The sequence below is a fragment of the Mustela erminea genome, chromosome 8 (genome assembly GCF_009829155.1).
Source record: "Mustela erminea isolate mMusErm1 chromosome 8, mMusErm1.Pri, whole genome shotgun sequence".
NCBI classification, from domain to species: domain Eukaryota; kingdom Metazoa; phylum Chordata; class Mammalia; order Carnivora; family Mustelidae; genus Mustela; species Mustela erminea.
Genome location: NC_045621.1, coordinates 79,960,918 through 79,984,118, shown reverse-complemented (window position 1 = coordinate 79,984,118; position 23,201 = coordinate 79,960,918).

The following is a 23,201-nucleotide window of genomic DNA, read 5'->3' as shown; positions in this document are numbered from 1 at the left end:
AAGAGAATGGTATCTTCTCCATAATACTTTCATGTGTATCTTGCTCACTAAACCTGTACACCACAGCAAGTGCACTCCTTAATTTCTGTCACCTGTTTTACCCTTCACAGCTTCCCTCTGTTAACCATTAGTTTGTTCTCTGTAGTTAAAAGTCTGTTTCATTCTGTTGATTTTTCTCAGGTACAGTACTGCAAGCTAGCTGCAATTTGCTTGTAAATTCAGCAATTAGGATGATAATAAATTTAGTTAAGTGAAAGTTCTGTACATTCCAATTGTCAGTAATTATTGTATTCATCATCATTACCATATTACAATTTTTAAAATTTCGGTTTCATTTAAGAATGTTCTTGATAAAGCAGTAAAAGATTTAATCAAATCTTGATCCTTGAGTAAAATTCTTTTGAATAGGTTGTGTGATAAAATGGGAAATATGAGTGAAGCAGAATGCTTTATGTAAGAATGTGATATTTGTTCTCCAGGAAAAGAATTTGTTCGAACTGTTGAGTGGAACCAGTTGTTTGTTCATAGAACAGCAATTTGACTAAATAATTATTTAGATCTCAAAAGTGAGTAAAGTGAGCTTGTCACTTTGAGGAAAACAATGAAGACGTCTTGCTAATGATAAAATATAAGATTTAGTTATAATTAGAACTTTGGAAAACTGCTTCACCGTCATAAACAAAATGTGGCCTAGTGATATAATAAAATATTATTCAGCTATAAAAAGGAATAAAAGACTGACACGTGCTAAATACAGATAAACCTCAAAAACATTATGCTAAGTGAACGAAGCCACACATAAAAGGTTATTTATTGTATGATTCCATTTAAATGAAGTAGCCAGGATAAATAAATACCTATTAGGCCATAATGCATATTGGTTCCAGGGCCTGGAGAGTGAATGTAGAAAACAAGGAATGGGGAGTAAATGTTTACCATGTAGAGCGTTTCCTTTTGAGGTTATGAAAACATTTTAGAACTAGGTACACATGATGAAATTGCACTTTGCAAATGTACTAAACATTTGTATATGTATGAAATGCCACAAATTATTGTCTAAAATGACTAAGTTTACACCATGTAAATTTTACCTCTATAAAAACAAAATATTCAAGTGCTTAGGGAGGTGGGGTGGAAAGTGAAAGCCATTTGACGGAGGAATGAGCTTCTGGAAGAGTCAGAAGATGGAAACAGCTAAAAACAAAGTTTTAGCACAGAAAGTATTTTGAATCTTTGCATTCTGAAAAGACTTTTTTAAAAAGATTTTCATTTATTTGACAGAGAGAGAGAGAGTGAGAGAGGGAACACAAATAGGGGAAGCTGGAGAGGAGAAGCAGGCTTCCCACTGAGCAGGGAGCCTGATGTGCATGGGGCTCAATCCCAGGACTCTGGGATCATGATCTGAGCCTCAGGCAGATGCTTAACAAATGAGCCACCCAAGGATCCCTGAAAACTTCTTTATACCATCATTTTTTATTGGTAGTTTGTGTCAGTATTGATTCTATGAATTTAATTTAACCAGAATTTTTAATACATTCTTCTATATTTTATTGCTTCCATTGAATAAATAATTGCTTCCAAAAATTAATAAATCTGATTGTCATTATGCTTCTTGGTGCCTTAAATTCTGTAATTTTGCAGAGATGTGTCTCATGTTAGACATTAAAGTTGACATAAAATATCAATCTGCAGAATAATATCTGTCCTTTCCAGAGATTTTTAAATCTTTGATAACTATTCCCACCTTTGCCTTTCTTCTGGAAATCATATTATTTAGGCATTGTACCAATAGAATTGAGATCCTGAACTTATTAATATAAATATTTCCAATTCTTTGCAGTCTAAGCTTATATTCCTGCCCTCACATTTTGTACTTGTATCTGACTTTTACTGAAGCAGGAAGTGAAGATAATGTAAGTGAATTTCTTTGACATGACTCATCTTATAGTTGATTAACAACCTGTCTGCTTTCTTCCTTCTACTAAGACATAAGCATCACTCCTGTCCAAGTCTAACATCTAATATTTGGTACAACTGTATTGAGAGGAAGGAGGGCAGTGAAACTTACATTTAGACATGTGGAGAAAGTCTGTATTTCATGTAAGCTAAATAATTTTCTATAATAGGGAACCGATAGATATATTTGAAAGACAAAAATCAAGAAATAGCAGTAAGTAATTATTATTTAGAAATAATAACTGGAATATATAAAGATGTTGAGAGCCTTTTCTTCCAGGGAGATGGCAGTTGTGAATTAGGAGAATGCTATTTACATTATAAGCCTTGAAGCACTGTTTTATTCTTTTATAATGGGTGCATATATTAATAGCCAAATAAAAAATGTGAAATTAAATTTAAAAATCATCTAAAAGTCATTTTTAAAAATTTTATTTTCTTTTTTCAGTGTTCCAAGACCAAAACTTATTTTTAATAGGGCCATATTTTTAATGCTCAGTGGTATATAGAATTTTCCCTGTATAACACACTACTTAAAGTAGCCAAACCCTAAAATAGGAGATAGGATTTATAGCAATGCCTGGTCTTTAAAAGGTGCAAGTCTAAAGTCGATAATAATTTTGTCAGCACACTTTTTATGTGGCTTCCTTGAGGCATATTGTAGTATCAAGAAAAAATATTACACTTTAATCTTGAATCTAGATAGATTAGTATTTGAAGATTAGTATTAGCACTTCACCCCGACCACTACTGTGTTCAAAGTCTGAAAGTCCAGAATGTCTCAGGTCCATAAGCTCTAAAGGAAACATTTACCTCATGGCAGTGTCAGGGAACAGTAGGTATTTGTCTGCCAAAAGTTTCAGGAAATATAATCAGGGACATAATTATTCCATATATAGGCATTCCACCCACACAGCGCTCTTTCTGTAGGATTCATTTCTTATTAACATCTAAGATACATTTATTACAATATAAAAAATAAACTCTGGGACTTTGAACATAATGGTAAACCACCATGCTCCAGATTTTATCAGAACCATGTCAGACACAGCTAATGAGTGGCAGACACTTAGAAAATGGGGCTTTTTTGTTTGAGATGCCATGTAAACATCCGTAGGAGAAAAAGCCTACATCAAATTTACATGTTTATACACAAAAATATAGGTCAGAAAATCTAAAATTGTACTTCTTATTGATTCTTTTTAACTTACATTCCAGGGAAATTTAAAGTCAGAATCACAATTTATAAAGTATTACTATCCTGTAATAACACTGTTCATTTGATAAACATTTTATTTTTTAATTTTTTAATTATTTTTTTATTTAAAGATTTTATTTATTTATTTGACAGACAGAGATCACAAGTAGGCGGAGAGGCAGGCGGAGAAAGGAAAGGAAGCAGGCTTCCCGCTGAGCAGAGAGCCCAATATGCAGCTTGATCCCAGGACCCCGAGATCACAACCTGAGGTGAAAGCAGAGGCTTAACCCACTGAGCCACCCAGCCGTCCCACTGATAAATATTTTAAAGCATTATTTTAATTGTCTCACAATAATTTGTAAGTTTGTAGGAAAAAAATAATTGTGCAGTTGTAGAGAAAACCTAACATTTAGGAAGACGAGATGATCTAAAGATGGAATCATCTTGTTAAAGTGTTTAATCTAGTGCTAGTTTCTGCCATCAGTATAGAATAATCTGTGCAGTTGCTAATGTTATTTGAATTTTCTTGAGGAATAATTTAACCTTAATAAGGACAGGATAATGATGAATATGACAACTAAAGGCTTTTTCATCAATTGTTCCTCCATTTATTTGCATAGAAAATTAGTGTTATAAAAAGTATAGAATAAAGACCAAATACATTTGATATGGGTAAACATCCCCTTATGCACTTAATCTTAAAGTTCATGTGTATAATGCTAAAGTGATTCTTTGTTATTTGAGTTGGCATATTTCCTCTGAATATATAACTTAGAGGAGACATTGTATGCAGTGACTAATTGTATCTGTGAAAGACTGATTTTATCTGTAATTATAGATACAGATTAAATTAGTGCAGGAAAATTAGGCCAAGTGTTAAGAAAGAGAAAGAAAGAGGAAAAAGAGTCAGGGGAGAGAAGGATTATTAATATTAAGGCAGAATTTTAACTGGATTTTCAAAGGAATGATAATAAAAATATGTTCTGGACATATGAGGACCTTCTTTTGAAATACTACATTATGATAAAAGAATCTCGTTTCTTTTTTTAACAGGGTGTTTTATTTTGTTTTTCTCATCTTTTCTCTGCCTTTTTGGCTAAGAGAAAAGTAGATTTTTCCTGACATATATATTCAAGAAGGTGTGCATATCAAAAGTTTGAAGTCTAGTCAATTTCCTCAAAGTAGAGAACACTATCTGAAATAAACAAAAAACCACTAACCCAGTTTCCCAGAGGTCTTCCTCTGAAAGTTCAGTGTTTACCCCCACCCCAAGTAATCTCATCTGATGTCTAAAACCAAGACCATTCTGTCTATTTTTGAATGTTATATGAATGGAATCATACCCTTTTTTGATTATCTGTATTATTTTGCTTAATATTTTGTACTATTGTGTGATTATACAATGTTTCCATTCTACTCCTGGTAGACATTTGGATTCTTCTTAGTTACCATTAGGAATATTGTGACATTCTTGTACACATGTCTTTTAGTGTACATAGTTGGAAGCATTTCTCTAAGTTCATTGATGAAGAGTGGAATTATTTGAATAAGGGGGTAAATATAAGATCAATTTTATTGTTATCCAAAATGGTTCTACCAAATTAAGATTCTACTCATTATGTATAATGTAATACACGGTATAACTCTGTATTTGTGTTAACATGTTTACTATCAGCCTATATTTCTCTTTAAATTTTAGCCTTTTTTTAAAAAATATTTTATTTATTTATTTGTCAGAGAGAAGGAGAGAAAGAGAGAGCAAACAAGCAGGCAGAGAGGCAGGCAGAGGCAGAGAGAGAAGCAGGCACCCTGCCGAGGAAGGAGCCCACGCGGGACTTGATCCCAGGACCCTGCGATCATGACCTGAGCTGAAGGCAGTAGCTTAACCCACTGAGCCACCCACGTGTCCAAATTTTAGCCTTCTTGATACTGTCAGTTCTTCACTGTACTTTGAATTGAATTTTTTGTAACTAATGGTATTATGCACATTTCATATGTTTATTATTCATTTAAAATTATTATCAAAGATTTTATTTATTTGTCAGAGAGAGAGAGAGAACAAGCAGGCAGGGGCAGGCAGAGGCAGAGAGAGAAGCAGGCTCCCTGCTGAGCAAGGAGTTCGATGTGGGACTTGATTCCAGGACTCTGGGATCATGACCTGAGCCTGAAGGCAGACGCTTAACTGACTGAGCCATCCAGGTGCCCCTCATTTAAATTTTTTTATGTGAATTGTTTGTTCATGTCTTTTTATCAATTTTTCTGTTTTTCTGTTTCATATTGATTTCTTGGAATTTTTAAGAAATTATAAACATATTTACAATTTTATAATTTACATAATTTATTTCTTTGACCAGTGTTGAATTTATTCCTGTGTATGGTGTAAGAAAGTGGTCCAGTTTCATTCTTCGGTATGCTGCTTGCTGTCTAGTTTTCCAAACACCATTGGTTGAAGAGACTGTCTTTTTTCCATCGCCTATTCTTTCCTGCTTTGTTGAAGTTTAGTTGACCATGTAGTTATAGGTCCATTTCTGGGTTTTCAATTTTGTTCCATTAAAGTATGTATCTGTTTTTGTGCTGGTACCATACTGTCTTGATGACTACAGCTTTGTAATATAACTTGAGGTCTGAAATTGTGATGCCTCCAGCTTTTTCTTTCTTTTTAAAGGTTGCTTTAGCTATTTGGGATCTTTTGTGGTTCCATACAAAATTTAGGATTGCTTGTTCTAGCTCTGTGGAACATGGTGGTGCTATTTGGATAGGGATTGCATTAAATGTATAGATTGCTTTGGTTAGCTTAGAGATTTTAACAATATTTGTTCTTCTGATCCATGAGCATGGAATATTTTTTCATTTCTTTGTGTCATATTCAGTTTCTTTCATCAGTGTTGTATAGTTTTCAGAGTACAGACCTTTTACCTCTTTGGTTAGGTTTATTGCTGGGTATCTTATGGTTTTTGGTACAGTTGTAAATGGGATTGATTCCTTGCTTTCACTTTTGCTTCCTCGTTATTGGTGTATAGAAATGCAACGAATTTCTGTATGTTGATTTTAAATTCTGCAACTGTTGAATTTGGGTATCAGTTCTAGCAATTTTTTTATGGAGTCTTTCAGGTTCTGTATATAGAGTATCATGTTGTATGGGAATAGTGAAAATTTGACTTCTTCCTTGCTGATTTAAATGCCTTTTATTTGTTGTTGTCTGATTGCTGAGGCTAGGACTTCCAATACTATGTTAAATAACAATGGTGAGAGGGGACATCCTGTCTTGTTCCTGACCATAGAGGAAAACTTTCAGTTTTTCCCCATTGAGGATTATATCAGCTATGGGTCTTTCATATATGGCCTTTATGAAATTGAGGTATGTTCCCTCTATCCCTACTTAATCAGGTGATTTTTTTTTTTTTAATCAAAATGATGCTATACTTTGTTCAATGCTTTTTCTGCATCGTATAGTTCTTATCTTTTTTTTTTTTAATTAATGTGGTATATCACTTTGATTTGCAGATATTCAACCTTTCCTTCAGCTCTGGAATAAATCCCGCTTAATCGTGGTGAATAAGGTACTGTTGAATTTGATTTGCTAGTATTTTGTTAGAATTTTTACATTCATGTCAGCAGGGATATTGGCCTGTAATTTTTCTCCTGGGGTCTTTGTCTGGTTTTGGAATTAAGGTAATGCTGGCCTGTAGAATGAGTTGGGGAGTTTTCCTTCCATTTCTACTTTTTGGAACAGTTTGAGAAGAGTAGGTATTAACTTTTCTTTAAATGTCTGGTAGTTTCCCTGGAAAGCCACTGGCCCTGGACTTTTGTTTTTTGGGAGATTTTTGATTACTGACTCAATCTATTTGTTGTTTATTGGTTTGTTCAATAAACAACAAAACTTCCTGTTTCAGTTTTTGTAATTTTTATATTTCTAGGAATTTATTCATTTCTTCCAGATTGTCTGATTTGTTGGTATATAATTTTTCATAATATTCTCTTATAATTGTTTGTATTTCTGTGGAGTTGTGATCTCTCCTCTCTCAATTGTGTCTTTTTTATTTAGTATTTTTTCTTTCTGAAGTTTGGCTAGGGGTTTATCAATTTTATTAATTCTTTGAAAGAGCCAGCTTTTTGTTTCATTAATCTGTTCTACTGATTGCTTGTTTGTTTCTGTATTATTTATTTATGCTCTAATATTTATTATTTCAATTGTTCTTCTGGGTTGAGGCTTTATTTGCTCTTCCTTTTCTGGCTCCTGTAGGTATAAGGTTAGATTATTTGAGACTTTTCATGCTTTTTGAGATATGCCTGTATTGATATATACTTCCCTCTTATGACTGCATTTTCTACATCCCAAAATTTTTGGATTGTTGTGTTTTCATTTTCATTTGCTTCCATGTATTTTTTCCTTAAATTTCTTCTTCAACTTCCTGGTTAAATCATTCATTCTTTAGCAGGAGGAAATTATTCAACCTCTATGTATTTGTGGTTTTTCCAAATTTTTTCTTGTGGTTGAATTCAAGTTTCACAGTGTTGTGATCTGAAAATATGCATGGTATGATCTCAATCTTTTTGTTCTTGTTGAGGCCTGATTTGTGACCCAGTGTGTGATCTGTTCTGGAGAATCTTCCATGTGCACTCAAAAAGAATGTATAATCTCTTGCTTTAGGACAAAATGTTCAGAATTTATCTGTTAAGTCCATCTGGTCCACTCTGTTATCCAAAGCATTCCTTGTGGATTTTCTGCTTAGATGATCTGTCTATTGATGTTAGTTGATGTTAAAGTCCCCTACTATTCCTGTATTATTATCAATAACTTTCTTTATGTTTGTTATTAATTCATTCATATATTTAACTGCTCTCAATTTAGGGGCATAAATATTTATAATTATAATCCCCTCTTGTTGGATAGACCCCATTATTATGATATAGTGCCCTTCTTCATCTCTTCTTACAGTCTTTGGTTTAAAATCTAGTTTGTCTGATTTGAATATGGTTACTGTGGCATTCTTTTTGATGTCCATTAGCATGATAGATGATTTTCACTTTCAGCTCCAGATATCTTTAGCTCTAAAATGAATGTCTTTTGGCAGCATACAGCTGGCTCTTGTATTTTTATCCATTCTGAGATCCTGTTTCTTTGGTTTGGAGCATTTAGTCCATTTACATTCAGAGTGATTTTTGATAGTAATGAATTTAGTGCCATTATAGTAACTGTAAGTTGTTTCTGGAGATTTTCTCTGTTCCTTTCTAGTCTTTCTTGCTTTTGTTCTTTTTTCCCCACTCAGTTAGTCCCCTTTCATATTTCTTACAAGGTTGGTTTAGTGTTCAGGGACTCCATTAGTTTTTGTTTGGGAAACTCTTTTATCTCTCCTCTTCTGAAAAATAACCTTGCTGGATAAAGCATTCTTGGCTGCATATTTTTCCTATTCAGCACATTGAATATATCATGCCATTTTCTTCTGGCCTGCCAGATTTCTGTGGTGATATCTGTTGCTAACCTGACTTGTCTTCCCTGTAATTTAAGGATTTCTTTTCCCCTGAAGCTTTCAGGTTTCCCTCCTTAATCCTATATTTTTTCAGATTTTACTATGATATGTCTTGGTGTTGGCTGGCTTTTGTTAGTTTCAATGTGAGTTCTCTGTGTCTCCTGGATTTCAGTGTCTGTCTTTCTGCAGATTAGGGAAGTTTTCAGCTACAGTTTGCTCAAATAAACCTTCTTCTTTTTACTTTTCTTCTTCTGGGACTCCTATGATACGAATGTTACTATGCTTTATGAGTCACTGCATTCCCTAAGTCTACATTTGTGATCCAATATTTTTCTTTCCCTCTTCTTTTCAGCTTCATTATTTTCTGTAATTTTTTTTTTCCTGTATCACTTATTTGTTCCTCTGCTTCTTCCATCCTTGTCTTCATTACATTCAGTTGTTTTTGCATTTTGGTTAAAACATTTTTTATTTAGACCTGGCCACTTTTTAGGTCTTTTATCTCTGTGGTAAGAGTCTCTCTGGTTTCTTCCATGCTTTCTCAAGCCTGGCTAGTGCCCTTATGAGTGTTGTTTTAAATTCTGGTTCAGTCATATTACTTATATCTATTTTGATTAGCTCCTTGGCTGTGACCTCTTCTTGTTCTTTCTTTTGGGATGGTTCCTCTGTCTTGGCATTTTTTCTAGGTCTCTGTCTTTTCTATGTTAAGGAAGCTTGTGCCTGGTCCAATTTCCACTAGAAATGAAGCTTTTCAGCACTCAATGATCAGTAGACCTGGTGGCTGTGTGTGCATTTGTGTGGGGGAGTTTGTTGGACTTCTGGGGGTAGGGACCTACTGCTGCTGCTGTGGCTCTCTGCCACAGTTGCTCTATTTAAAAAGGTACCTGGAGTGCCTGATTGGTGCAGTCAGTTAAGCATCTGACATTTGGTTTCAGTTCAAGTCCTGAAATCAGGGTTATGAGATCAAGCCCCACATTGTGCTCCATACTCAGCCTGGAGTCGGCTTGAAATTCTTTCTCCCTCCCCCTCTTCTCTCCTGCTTATGTTCTTTGTATCTTTCTCCCCCTCTCTCTCTCAAATAAATAAGTAAAATAAATAAATAACAAATAAATAATAATAATATATATTATATATATATTATTATATATAAAATAATAAATAATAAAATAAGATAATAAATAACAAAAAGGCACCTGTAGAGTGCAGAGGGTTAGGGCTTGGTGCAAGCATCTCCTGCCTCCTCCACTGTATGCATTGTGCCATTTGCTAAATCTGTCGGAGCTGATGGGAGGAGTGAAAAATGGCATCAGTCCACTCTCTTTACTGGAGACAGTGGTTCCCTTCCATTGATGATCAGAAAGCCCTCACAGAAGAGTGAGTGATCTCTCTTCTTGTGTCCCAGGCTTCCATCAGATCCCTGCATTCACCCTGTCGGTGTCAGAACCATCTGTCTGTCTGATGTCATAGTGCTACTGTGTTTTATTTAACATGCATAGCTGGGTTTCAAAACCTCTAAATTTTAGGGACCCAGCACCATGCAGATCTGCAATGATCCTTTGAGGGAGATACTTGCCACACTGTAGCTTGTGCTGGTTTGTCCTAGAAAAATAGTCACATGATAGCTCAGGGCTTGGATTTATGGTTGCACAGCAGAAAAGCCAGCATCCAGGTCAGGTGCCCTCAGAATGCAGTCTCTGCTCATATGCTAATTAATGGGGGTAGCTGAATGGGCCAACTGGCTCTTTTGTCCCCTGAGCAGCAGAAATGCCTCTTACAAATGCATTCCCAAGAAGGGCAACTGTATCTCCCAGCATGACCCAGGGAATTCTCAGAGTACACTGCCTGGTTCTAGGCTTCTGCTGTCCTTCTTTTTTTTAAGATTTTATTTATTTATTTGACAGACAAAGATCACAAGTAGGCAGAGAGGCAGGCAGAGGGAGAGAGAGGAGGAAGCAGGCCCCCCCACTGAGCAGATAGCCCAATTTGGGGCTCAATCCGAGGACCCTGGGATCATTACCTGAGCTGAAGGCAGAGGCTTTAACCCACTGAGCCACCCAGGCGCCCCTTCTGCTGTCCTTCTACACAGGAGCACCAGACTCAATGCTGGCAATGGCGCAGACTTCTAAAACCATACTTTTAGTTCCACTGCTTGTAAAAACTCGTGATAATCAGCTCCTCTCATTTTCCCTGTCAGTGGTTTTGGGGAAGTGTTTTTCTTGTGCAATCTCCTGTATGCTGCTTTCTCTCTGTCCTCTCTCCATGATCAGGGCTCTCTCCCCTCCACAGCACCCATGATTTTTTTTCTCCACCAAATCATGTAACCCACCTCCTATCTTCCACAATATGGCCTCTTTTCTCCTTCTAGTTCTGCAGTTTGTCCTCTTAGTCCCCATACCAACTTTCTGGGTGCTCAGATTGATTTATTTTAGATTATTTAAATATTTAGATTATTTAGCTGTGTGGAGGGATGAGGCAAATATAAGGTCCTCCTCCTACTTCACCACTTTTATTTTATTTTATTTTATTTTATTTTATTTTATTTTATTTATTTCTTTTCAGCATAACAGAAATCATTGTTTATACACCACACCCAGTGCTCCATGCAATACGTGCCCTCCATAATACCCACCACCTGGCTCCCCCAACCTCCCACCCCCAGCCCCTTCAAAACCCTCAGGTTGTTTTTCAGAGTCCATAGTCGCTCATGGTTCATCTCCCCTTCCAATTCCCCTCAACTCCCTTCTCCTCTCCATCTCCCTATGTCCTCCATGTTATTTGTTATGCTCCACAAATAAGTGAAACCATATGATAATTGATTCTCTCTGCTTGACTCATTTCACTCAGCATAATCTCTTCCAGTCACGTTCATGTTGATACAAAAGTTGGGTATTCATCCTTTCTCATGGAGGCATAATACTCCAATGTGTATATGGACCACATCTTCCTTATCCATTCGTCCATTGAAGGGCATCTTTCCACAGTTTGGTGACCGTGGCCATTGCTGCTATAAACATTAGGGTACAGATGGCCCTTCTTTTCACTACATCTGTATCTTTGGGGTAAATACCCACTACTTCACCATTTTAACTCCTCCTTATTATCCTTTCTAAAGATGTCTGAATTTCGTTACATAAAATTATATTAGAGATTTTTACCTTTATGATCATGAACAAGATTAGCTGGTGCTTTTCCTTTTCTTGAATACTCCAGTCAAGATGTGTAATAAAATTTGTTATCTACATAAAACTAAATGGTAGGGGTGCCTGGGTGGCTCAGTGGGTTAAGCCTCTGCCTTCAGCTCAGGTCATGATCTCAGGGTCCTGGGATCGAGCTCCGCATCTGGCTCTCTGCTCAGCTTCCCCCTCTCTCTCTATGCCTGCCTCTCTGCCTACTTGTGATCTCTGTCTGTCAAATAAATGAATAAAATGACTAAAAAAAAAATGGTAAATGCTCAACCATTTTTTGCTTTCCTGAAATGTTTTTTATAATATTGATTCTCTTTTATATTTAAGTGTTATAGGAGCTTCACCATTAACCATGACAGTTACTTTGTGGGAAAGTTTTTGTTTATAGATTCAATTTCAAAATAAACTTTAGATTTTTATATTTTTTCTTGTATTCATTTTTTAATTTATGTTTTTCTAGGAATTTGTTTATTCATGTAATTTTCATATTCCCCCCAAATTGTCCATCATATCATTTAAATATTTTTAATACTATAGGATTTACAATAATGTTACCTCCCCACCCCAATCCCCCATTTTGGTAAAGGCATTGTTCTTTATTTTTTTTCTCTCTTTCTCTCTTCTATAGATTCTTAAAGGTAAACTGTCAATTTATTGTTCCATGTTTAAAAATAATATATCTCTTTTCTCTGGCTACTTTATGATTTTTTAGTTATCTTTTAATTATCAGAAGCTTTATGTAAGATGTGAGTGGTTGTGGTTTTCTACATGTTTACCTTTCTTTTTATAAATTTGTAACTTTCTGTTTTTTATTAATTTTAGAAGATTTTTATCCTGTCTCTTCAAGATTGTTTCTGTCCCATTTTTCCCATTTTCTTCCCTTCCTGTGACTCTACTTACATATATTTTGACATTTTTAATCTAGTGCTATATAGTATTTTATTTTATTTGAGGGGTATTTTTCTTTTTTTTTTTTTTTTAATCTCTGTATCCCAACTGAATTATTTTCTACTGACCGATTTAGTTCATGTAGTCTGTCTTCTGCTGTAACCAGTCTGTTATTGAATACAGCTCTTAAGTTCTAAATTTCACATATTCTTTTTAGTTACAGAATTTCTGTTCTTCTTTGCAGTTTCCACCGCACTTGTCAAATTCTATATATTACTTACTATTTTCTTCATTGTTTTAATCCCAATTAAAAAAAATGATGATGTTTAATATATGAGTCTTCCCTCAGTTTCTTTTTTCTTTAAGCTAGTTTTCCTTGCTTTTGTATCTCTTTTTCTGTGGTTTAATAAGTGACAATATTTAATTTTTTAGTATTGTCTAAGTCAAATCTTAGAGGTTACAGCTTATTTGATTTTTTTTTTTTTTCCAGAGAGCATTTACCCTAATCTTCCTCAAAGAGCTAGAATAGAGAAGATGATCACAAACCCTAGGCTAAGTAGACACTAGATAGGATTGCACTTTTGGAAATCTCAGTCTGTCTCTTGTTAGCAATAATTCCTTTGGTGCAGGCCTCCAAGAATAGCAACTGCAAGCTTGGACTGCTTATCAGTGTTCTTCTTTTTTAGTGAATCCTAACCTACAGTTAGGTTCCTACCTCCTTTCTTTTTGAGAAATTGATCTCCTTTGTCCTGGGTACCTTAACACTGATGCTCTTCTGTCTTCTCAGCCTATTCTTCTACCCAGGGAACTTTATATTTATGTATAGTTAGTGAAATTGTTGCTCAAAAATTCCTACAGAGAAAAGCAGTACATAGAAAACTGGAATTTACCCTGAAGAAATTTCCTTATTCTCAAGATCATAGCCCTTCAAGCCCTGAATGCCTTTTTCATTCTCTGGTTCCTTTCAACTTAAAACTTTTAGTAATAAATAAATAAATAAAATATATTAATGCTGTTCTTGATTTGAGCATTGATCTGCTTACATGTTATTTCATCATAAATAGAAATTAGGTTAAATGGTTTGGTTGAAGAAAGAAAATGTTTCTGAAAAGAAAGGGTTTGGAAGAGGGATATATCTGTGATTTATAGTGGAGAGGGCTTACGCAAGGATAAAAGAAAATATAACAGGAACTTCAGGAGAAAAAAAATCAATTCATATCAAAGAAGGCACAACTTATCACATCTGGGCATTCCTTAGACTATATCCTCTCATGTGCTTGTACAAAGTTGGGAGGACAAAAGTCAGGGGTCAAAATGGTGTCTATACTTGTGTTTTCACCTATAGGGAAAAGTAAAGTGGCTTGGGTTATTCTGATACAGGATATTTACCATTGGAAGTAATTTATAACTACTTATGCATAGGCCTTTTGACTTATCTCCTCAGAAGTTTTTGGTAAAAAATAAATCACATAACCAAATGGATTTGTGAGGTGGGAAGCTGAGAAACATAATCCTAGGTGGGTGTCATGGGCTTAACTAAAGCTTAGGGAGTTTTATTCCTAAAGACTAGATGGAAAGATTCTTAGTAATACCATTTGGCATCTAGTATTTTTCCAGATTATATCAAAATAATAATTTGTTACTTTAAATATAATGACATACATAATATAAACAAAAACTTAAAAAATACATATTTAGGGTCAGCTGTACATATGCATTGCTAGTGTTATTATAAAGAATAGAAATATTCTGACTCAATGCTATTTTGTAAAATATTTTCTCTCTTTTCTTACTCAGAATTGTCCAGAATTGGGCTTCATTTCCTCAGTTTTTGCCATTTATATTTCTGCCTTTCTGATGGCACACAGATTTGATTATAAAACTTTCAAATGCTCCTTTTCTACTTGGTCAAATATGGTTTCTTTTGTATTTGTAGTTGTATATTTTTCATATTCAAGTCTTTGAGATCCTAAACACAACAAAGGCAGAATCCATTCCTAATTCATTTCATGGAACATCCTTGATTTTAGATCTATTCCCAGGAAACTTCTGACTTTGATTTAGGAATTCCCATGAATTTGGCCCCTATTCATTTTTTTTTCTTTGATGATATTCTTAACATCAGTATAATTCAAACCAGAGCCTTCTCTACCAACTTCAGCACCCATTATTCTTTCTGTGTTCTAATATTTGCCAGGTTGCCCTATTATTCACTAATTAGCACAAGGATATCTGTATCTCAGAACACTTAAACTTTCTGTTTCCTGTCTGGGATGCTTTTCCTACATTCCTCTCACTTCAGGTCTGTATACAAATATCTTTGCATTGAAGCTTTTCCTAACTACACTAAAACATTTTCTATCCCTTCACTGTTACCTGAACTCTCTATTTCTGTCTTCTGTTTATTTCTCAACATTGTATATATTATGACCTTAGAGTAGATTGCATGTTTGTTTATTAATTTCTTATCTTCTTCTCCTAATAGAGTGTAAACTTCAATAGTCGCTGTGTCCTTTTTCTCCACTATTGAGTAGAACAGTTCATGTTACATAGAAATGCTCAATACATATTTCTTGAATGAATGAATGAATGAATGGGCTTTGGTTGTTCCTTGACATAGATAATTTCCAAGGATTTAGAAGGATACTTTCCCAACATGACTCAGAGTGAATACTATGTTTGAAATAGAATTAAAAAAAGATTAAGAACAATGAAATGGTGAGTAGGTGGAAATATAAAAACAGTGGGGTCTTCCTAGGAAAGGTATTGTCTCTAAGAGTGAATAGTTATCCTGCTTAAAAATATCACAGAATCACTTTATCATAATATTCAGGTAGTGGAAATACTTGGGCCTTGGCATGTGAAAGTTTCCAGATCATATTTCCCCAAAATAAGACTTATATATGTAAAAACAAATTCTAAATATAATGTGCATATCACTAAGATAATGAAAGAAAGGAAAGGAGGAAGAAAGAATTGTATAAATCAGAATTTACCACCTGTCAAGTGGTCTAGAATTTTTTTCTCTGAACTGGACTTGCAACTGTACCAGATGCAGAGTCCAGACCCTCCATTATAGATGAGTTTATTAACTTTCAGTCCCACTCAGACTGAAGAAATTGCTTCAATAGGTTATAGCATCCATGACCTTGAAATACAAGAACAGTTATTTAGAGTCTTGTTAAAATAAATGATGACTCTCTTCATTTGCTAGACCTAAATAATTTATTGCTTCTTTTATCAAGTAGAGGAAAAAAACCTTAATACCAAGAGACAATAATAACAAAAAAAGAGCTTTCTTAAATCCTTTATTTCTACCCAAAATAATTTTGAATAATAATAAAATACAACCTTCACTGATTTTCAGATCATTTTGAAAGATTTTCCTAAGCTTTTTCAAATAGTCACAGTATATAAAACCCAATTCTTCACAAATAAGGGAAGAATAATTACATGGCAAGCATCCAAAATACTCCACACACTTAAAATAGGATTCTCAGTTCTCTTGAATACCACCAGAAAATGTAAAAAATGCAAAATATGCATAAGTAACTTCCATCTTTTATATGTACAAAAGGCTTCCTTCATGCCCTTACTGTTTTTTGTTTGCTGTTTAATAACTAATTTCTCTAAACTTATGGACACCAAGTTGACTTTGAAATTTTTCAACTTTCAGTATTATACAGAGAACCTTTTTCTTTTTCTTGTATAAGTAAACAGTGTACACATTTTGTTGCAGCTGTTTTGTGTAAACAACATTTGGTTTGGCGTCATGAGACTTGCATTCAAATGGCAGTTGTTCATGTTACTGCTAGTTGTGTGACCGTGGTCATACATACATGAGCTTCAACTTCCTCTTTCAGAAAACAAGTTAAACTTGCATCAAGTTAATAGGAAATATGAAAGCAACAAAATATTTGAAAACATGCAATACATTTCTGTCTCACTGCAGGTAATAATAGTTAGCTAAAATGTATTATATAGTGGCTTTTTGTCAACATTAAAAGGTTAGTTTACACTCTGAAATTCCTCATCTTTTTTAATTAAAGATTTCAGGTAGTAATGAAAGCTCTCTTCAATACAACCATTTTTTATGTCCTCAATGATATTTATCCTAACTTTATTAAAGGTCAGTCTAACATATAAACTATTTTAACATATCAAAATAAAAACTAGCCCACATTTAAATAGGGAAAGATTTTATTCAAAACGACTGTGGCAAAGGGAGAGTGCTCTAACCAGAGTATCTGTGTCTCAGGGTAAAAAAAAAAAAAGGAGGACCCATATTCTCATAAACAGAAGTAAAACAAAGCTAGAAAGAAAGGTGTGGAGTTGTGGGGTGAAGAGAAGGCATGATCAAAGAACTGAACAGAAAATGTTTTACTTTGTGGTTAGCTGGTTTTTCAGAAGATGCCTTTAATAGGGCATTGTTCCTCATCAGTGCTTAAGCTCAGGGATGGGACAAAGTTCAGGGGCCTGCGAAAGGAGAGAAGCCTAACCAAAGTTAGTCAAGTTAAGTTAGCAGCCATTTGGTGAGCATTTGGTCAAGCACAAGAATAACAAGCAAAACATTGAACAATAGTGTTATTTTTGTTTGTTTGCTTTATTTTTTATAATACTGAATGTCTTAGTTGTCTTAGGGCAACTGTGATAGAATACCCTACGGTGCGTGGCTTAAGCAACAAACATTTATTTCTCACAGTTCTGGAGGCTGTAAGTTGAAGATCAGACCAACAGTGCGGTTGGATTCTTGGTGAAGGCCCCCTTTCTGTTTACAGATGGCCATCTTCTGTTCTCACGTAGTGGAGAGAAAGATTATCTCTTGACTTTTCTTGTAAGGGCTCTAAACTCATGACCTAATTATCTCTCAATGTCGCCCCCTCCTAATATCATCACATTGGGGGTTGAAACTTCAATATATGATATTGAGAGAATGTCAACATGTTACAGTTTTCTTTTGAAATGTCTAATATTATAAAAATACAAGAAGCTATGAACAAATGAAGAGTTTTTAATAACCTAATTTCAAAATATTCTGATAATAAATCCAGTCACATTAGATGTCTTAAAAGTCAGGTTTTTTAAAAAGTATGAGTATTCAAGAAACTGGGAACATAAATGTGACTTCCCTCTGGTTGCTGCCTAAACCCTATTTCAGTCATTTTCTTCTTTTGGTCAAAGCAGTGCTTTTGTCAGTATGTAGATCAAATCTGGAGGATGCAGTTCTCTCAAAGAACTCCTGCAGGCTACTTTTCCCTCTGGTCCTGTGAGAGACTGAAGAGCAGGGAAGGAGTTCTGTAGAACTAGGATAGAAAAGTAGTAAATCCTAGGAAGAAGCAGAGCAGTATCAGGCACTTAGGGGAAGGGCTAAAGTGGCTCCTCTGGATGTATTCATTTTCCCTGACCCTCGAAGGTACACACACACACACACTTGCATGTATAACTAGTTGTCTTATCAGACTTCTGCTACTTGCACATCTTGATCATTATAATTATGCTTAAGAATAGGGAATATAATAAACAAGAATGTTAATGTTTTTATTTTGAAGAATATTGTCTCAAGTTAAATAAATATTCCCTGTTTTCATTTGTATTTATGATTAGAATTTTTACTACATTTTTTTCCTGTTTTAATTATAGGTATGATTTTTTTCATCCTAAGATATAACAATTATAATTATATACTCAAGTGAAATTATTTCTCTTATTTGAGATAAAGGGGGACATTTTGTGTGTACTTATCTGGTGTATAACTTGTGAAAATTATAGATCTACCTGGAGCTCTAAAAATAGTAATATGCTAATCAAACTAAGATACTGTTATGTTAAAACATTTACCAAATCTGGGTTTTTTTTTTTTGTTAAGGTAAACCTCACAGTGAACAGTACTTATCTTTAGGCTGAATCTATGCATAAGAGCTGGCCATCATAATATGATGTTGAAACTCTCCTTGCCAAAGTCAGCAATAACTGCCACATTGCCCAGGGTAATGGTCTGTTTTCTCTCTTGTCCTTCGTCTCTGGCATTTAACACTGCTTACTCATTCTTCCTCCTGACAGTTTTTTTTTTTTTTTTCCTTCTGTGGTTCTGTGAAATCCACTCTATTGGAAATTCCTTCTCAGTATTTCTAAGCTCATTTCTCTCCTATTCTGCTTACATGGATAACTTCTATAAATTTATTCTTCCCTCTATTCTTCATACTCTCCTTTGACAAACTTTACTTATTAGCTTATAGCTTCAGGAACTATCACCAAAGTTTCTATTACAGAGAAAGAGCCTGTGTTTAGAAAAATGCACTTGATACTCACTTGGGATAAAAGCTGAGTACAATAAGTAGACACACACACACACACACACAATCTTGTTAGATTTCTAACTGACTGACTACAAAGGAAACTAGGGTGGTGGGAGAATAGAATAAAGAAGAGATTGAGAGAGTGGGATGTACTAAGGATAACATAGAAGAATGGTTGAAGAACCCTCGAGGACAAAGCTATGTGTATTTGAATAATGTTCGTTTTATCTTCAGTTAACACTTTTCTCTTGCTCCTCTTTACTCAGTTACACTGCTCCACATTCAGAATTAGACTGGCAGTTTTATTTTATTTTAATTTAGTTTAGTTTAGTTTGGTGTATAGTAATATAAAGGAAAGAGCTGAGTTCCACATTTTTGTCACTGAAAAAATAACACTTGCAAGGTGCTGAGCAAAGAAATGGTGTCACAGCATTGGAATGAGAGATCACCATGTGAATGCTTTTCCCCTAGATAGTTGCAGAAACTTGCAGAAAGCATATTAGAGTCTTTTTTGTAGCTTTCCCTGCATACCTTCTCCTTAGCGCTAATCGCACTCTCCAGAGATTCATCATCTGTCTGTTGTCCCACTGGACTCCAAACTATTTTAGCACAGAGGCCATGCTCTTTGATACTAAAATAATAACCTGCTTCTACCATGTGCTTAGAAATGACGAACTCCAGCAATGAAGGTAGGCTTTGAAGGAGAAAACAAGGAGTAGACTCCGTAGTATTGACCTAGTTAAAGAATTGGACTCCGTGAGGTGAGCCTTCAGTCCAAAATACTGTGTTCAGGAAATTGTTAAAAACCTAGATTTCTAGCAAACAGTGTGAATAAAGATGCAAGAGTGCTCCTTTTGGAATTATTCAGACTTGTGTTTAAGCCCTGGCTCGGTCATTTACTGGTATGTAATTTGTTGTGACGTTCTTAGCCTCTCTGAATTAAAATTTAGCTCATTTTAATTCACAGAGTTATGGGAAATATTGAATTACTTAGCACATGTAAAATGAGTTAATGTTCAGCTAAGGTAAATTTAATGCCTGGAATGTTTTTGCAGAAGTGGAACAATATTACAGCAGCTGTAGACAAATTTTGCTTACTCTACAGTTTCACCTGGAGCCAGTTGTGCCATGAGGCAGTCACTTTTTATTTATGTCTGAAAAGAGTATTGCTAAGGAACTGGAATCAAATTTTATTTTTGTTTAAAGAACCCAACTTTTGCTGCCGAGGGCATAAAGCCGAATCGAGTGGACAAGTGGGAACGGGTGCAGTTATGCTTACTGCCTGTGCTTGGTGACAGTTGTGGATTCTGGGAAGAGTTCAAACTTGGATTCAGCAGAAATGCTCTAACGTGCCTCTCCCCTAAGACTTCATGAAATCAACTGTTCATGAAGAAAAATAGAATGGGGAAAACAACTTAATTTATTTTCTGAAAAACCTTTACTTTGTATTACTTTAACCCTTGAACTGATATGAGATGGTCAAAACAAGTCTGAAATTTGCCTGAATTGTAGTGTTTGATTGTTGCTGGTATAAGAGGAAATATATCTGCAATTCATTTTGTAAAGCCCATTTCCTGTTACTTGCTACTGAGATAGCTGCCATGTCTAATTGTGTTTGTGTAGTTTCTTAATTTGCATGAAAGAAGATAACATAAATGAAAAACTCAGGAGGAAGACTAATTCAGATTACTAGCCCAGGCAAGCTAATTTGTTATTCATTAAATGCTAATGAACACAGCACCAATGTTTTATTTGTTTCACTCTATTTGAGATTTGAAAGGTCTTGTAACACAGTTAAAGTCTACAATAAACAGATATGTGAAATTAAAGCATTGCTTTCCTCTAGGTTCTGTCTGGTAGTTATACAATTATTCCTGGACAAGTAAAACAGCATGGAAAAGTATGTTTTCTTTCTGTTTGAAAAAAGCAAATTTAATCAAATTAAGCTCTTCTCACGTGCATGTTGCCTTCAATTTCAAAAGATCTAGATATTCTCTATGTCATTTGGGAGTCAGCATATTTTTAAAAGTCCACAAATAAAATGGAGTGTGAGTGAAGTGAAATCTATTATATCTTTTTTAACCATTTAAGCATTATTTGTTAACAGGTTTTTTTTTCTGACAATATTTTCTATGTCAATAGAAATATTTTCTATGTCAATTTTCTGACAAGATTTTCTGCTTTCTAGAAAGTGAAGCAGTTAGGAAGTGATGGCACTTCTAATCAGGGTAGGTAGGTTTTTTTTTGTTTGTTTTTTTTTTACTGTTGTTTATATTAATTAGCTGGATTATTCTTTGGTTAATTTGGCCGTTATAGAGAATTTGAATTGACCTACCTTTATAGATCTTCAGTTTATAAGAATTCTTCTATATGCCTTACTGGCTGTTATATTGTAATACTCCGTAAAAGGTCGGACTTGTGTTTCAGTCATCACTGCTCATCTACCATCAAAACAACAGGTTTTGTTCTATTTGTTAGCAGTGGTTTTCTAATATATATGAAACTGATTCACAAAGAGAGATAATTAAGAAGAGGAAAATTATTATATTTTCTCCTTTTTGTATAATGCATATAAGACATTCAGAAATCTAATATTCTATAAGATGAGTTATCAAGGTCATTTACAGCTCTGGGCTGGAATAAAGTAGTTTATACCAGGGATCACTGTAATGGTTGATTAAACACTGGTTTAAAATGTGATGCGGTTTGGTCACAGAGGACTACCTGCATGATTTCTGTGTTGGAACAAATAACAGTCTGTCGGGTCAGGTTATTCTTTTTTAATTCCATTCTTTTTCTACCATCCAGATATGAGCAACCTTTAGTTGTAGCAAAAACCTTACTACTGTATTAAGAAAGACATTTCATTTCTTGTGATTTAGGGAATTTTCAAGCAAAACCTCTTACACAGATCATCTCCATAACTACTGAAAAATGCTAACCAGTTTTATTATTGTTTTTTTATAAATTAGTTTCAAAGTCCTCAACCCAAAAACAGCTATAGAGATAGCTACCTCATCTATTTGGCAGCTAATCTTTTTTTTTTTTTTTAAAGAAAATGCTAATTTACAGAGTACAGGCAAGAAGAACACGGAGAAAGAGTGAACACGTAGGCTCTGGAAAAATGAGAGAAAGTTTTAAACCTGACTCAGCCTTACTAGCTTCATGATATTTTTATTACTATTACTTGGTTTCTTCATCTGTCCAACTGGAATAATCATACTTTATATCGTTATTGTATGTATAGTTAAAAGTCCCTATGACATCAACCTGCATGTTGTAGGCATTTGATTCATATTAACTATAAATTGGCAGTTTAAAATATCACCCTCTGATCAATTTATTTACCCATAGATTTGTTTATTGTCTGTTTTAAATGATGTCATAGTCTTGTCTATTGTTTGCCATTATCTTTTAGCACCCAGTACTAGAGCACATTGCACAGTATCATTCAATAAATATTTGTTAAGTCAAAAAATGACTTGCTCACTAGCGAATTCTTAGTTCGTATATTGTTGATTTTGTATAAATTCCAAAAGAGATTAGGAATTATAAACTACTGTGTTTCTTGTTTCCCCTAGTGCTACTTCTGTCTTAGGATGTAAGTAACATAAGGAATATTTTTAAAATGTAGTTTAAAAATTATTATTCTCATTCTACTTCCATTTATTTTTTTAAAAGAGTTTAATTATAAAATTAAGTTTGGGCATATTATTATAGCATGAGGCAATTTCTAAAGTGATTAGTATTTGGTGGCCTTTGAAAGTTTTTTCTTAAGGCTATAGATTTATTGCAACTAACAAAATAAACCTAGTTTTCCTAAAAGCACTTTGATTTACTCCTATTATTTCATGAAGAATAATGTTGCAAGATGAGTTCTATTTTAAAATATACAAATGTCAATGAACTATCCGCAACTCAGAAAACAATAACAAAGACCAAAAACATTTCTTGATTCTTTTGACTTCATGGTTAAAGTCTAAATTACTTCTTGACACCCTCAAACAAATAAACAAACAAACAAAAACACTTAGGAGAGCAAAACTGAGAAATAAAACAATAGGTTCTATTACAAATGTACTATGGACCCTGTGACCTACTGAAATATCTGTGACAAATTTAATCCCCAATTGATGGAAAAATTTGTGATACTGCTTTTACTAGGTTATTCGACAGTTCAACATTATCTTTGTGTATCAAATTAGAGTGA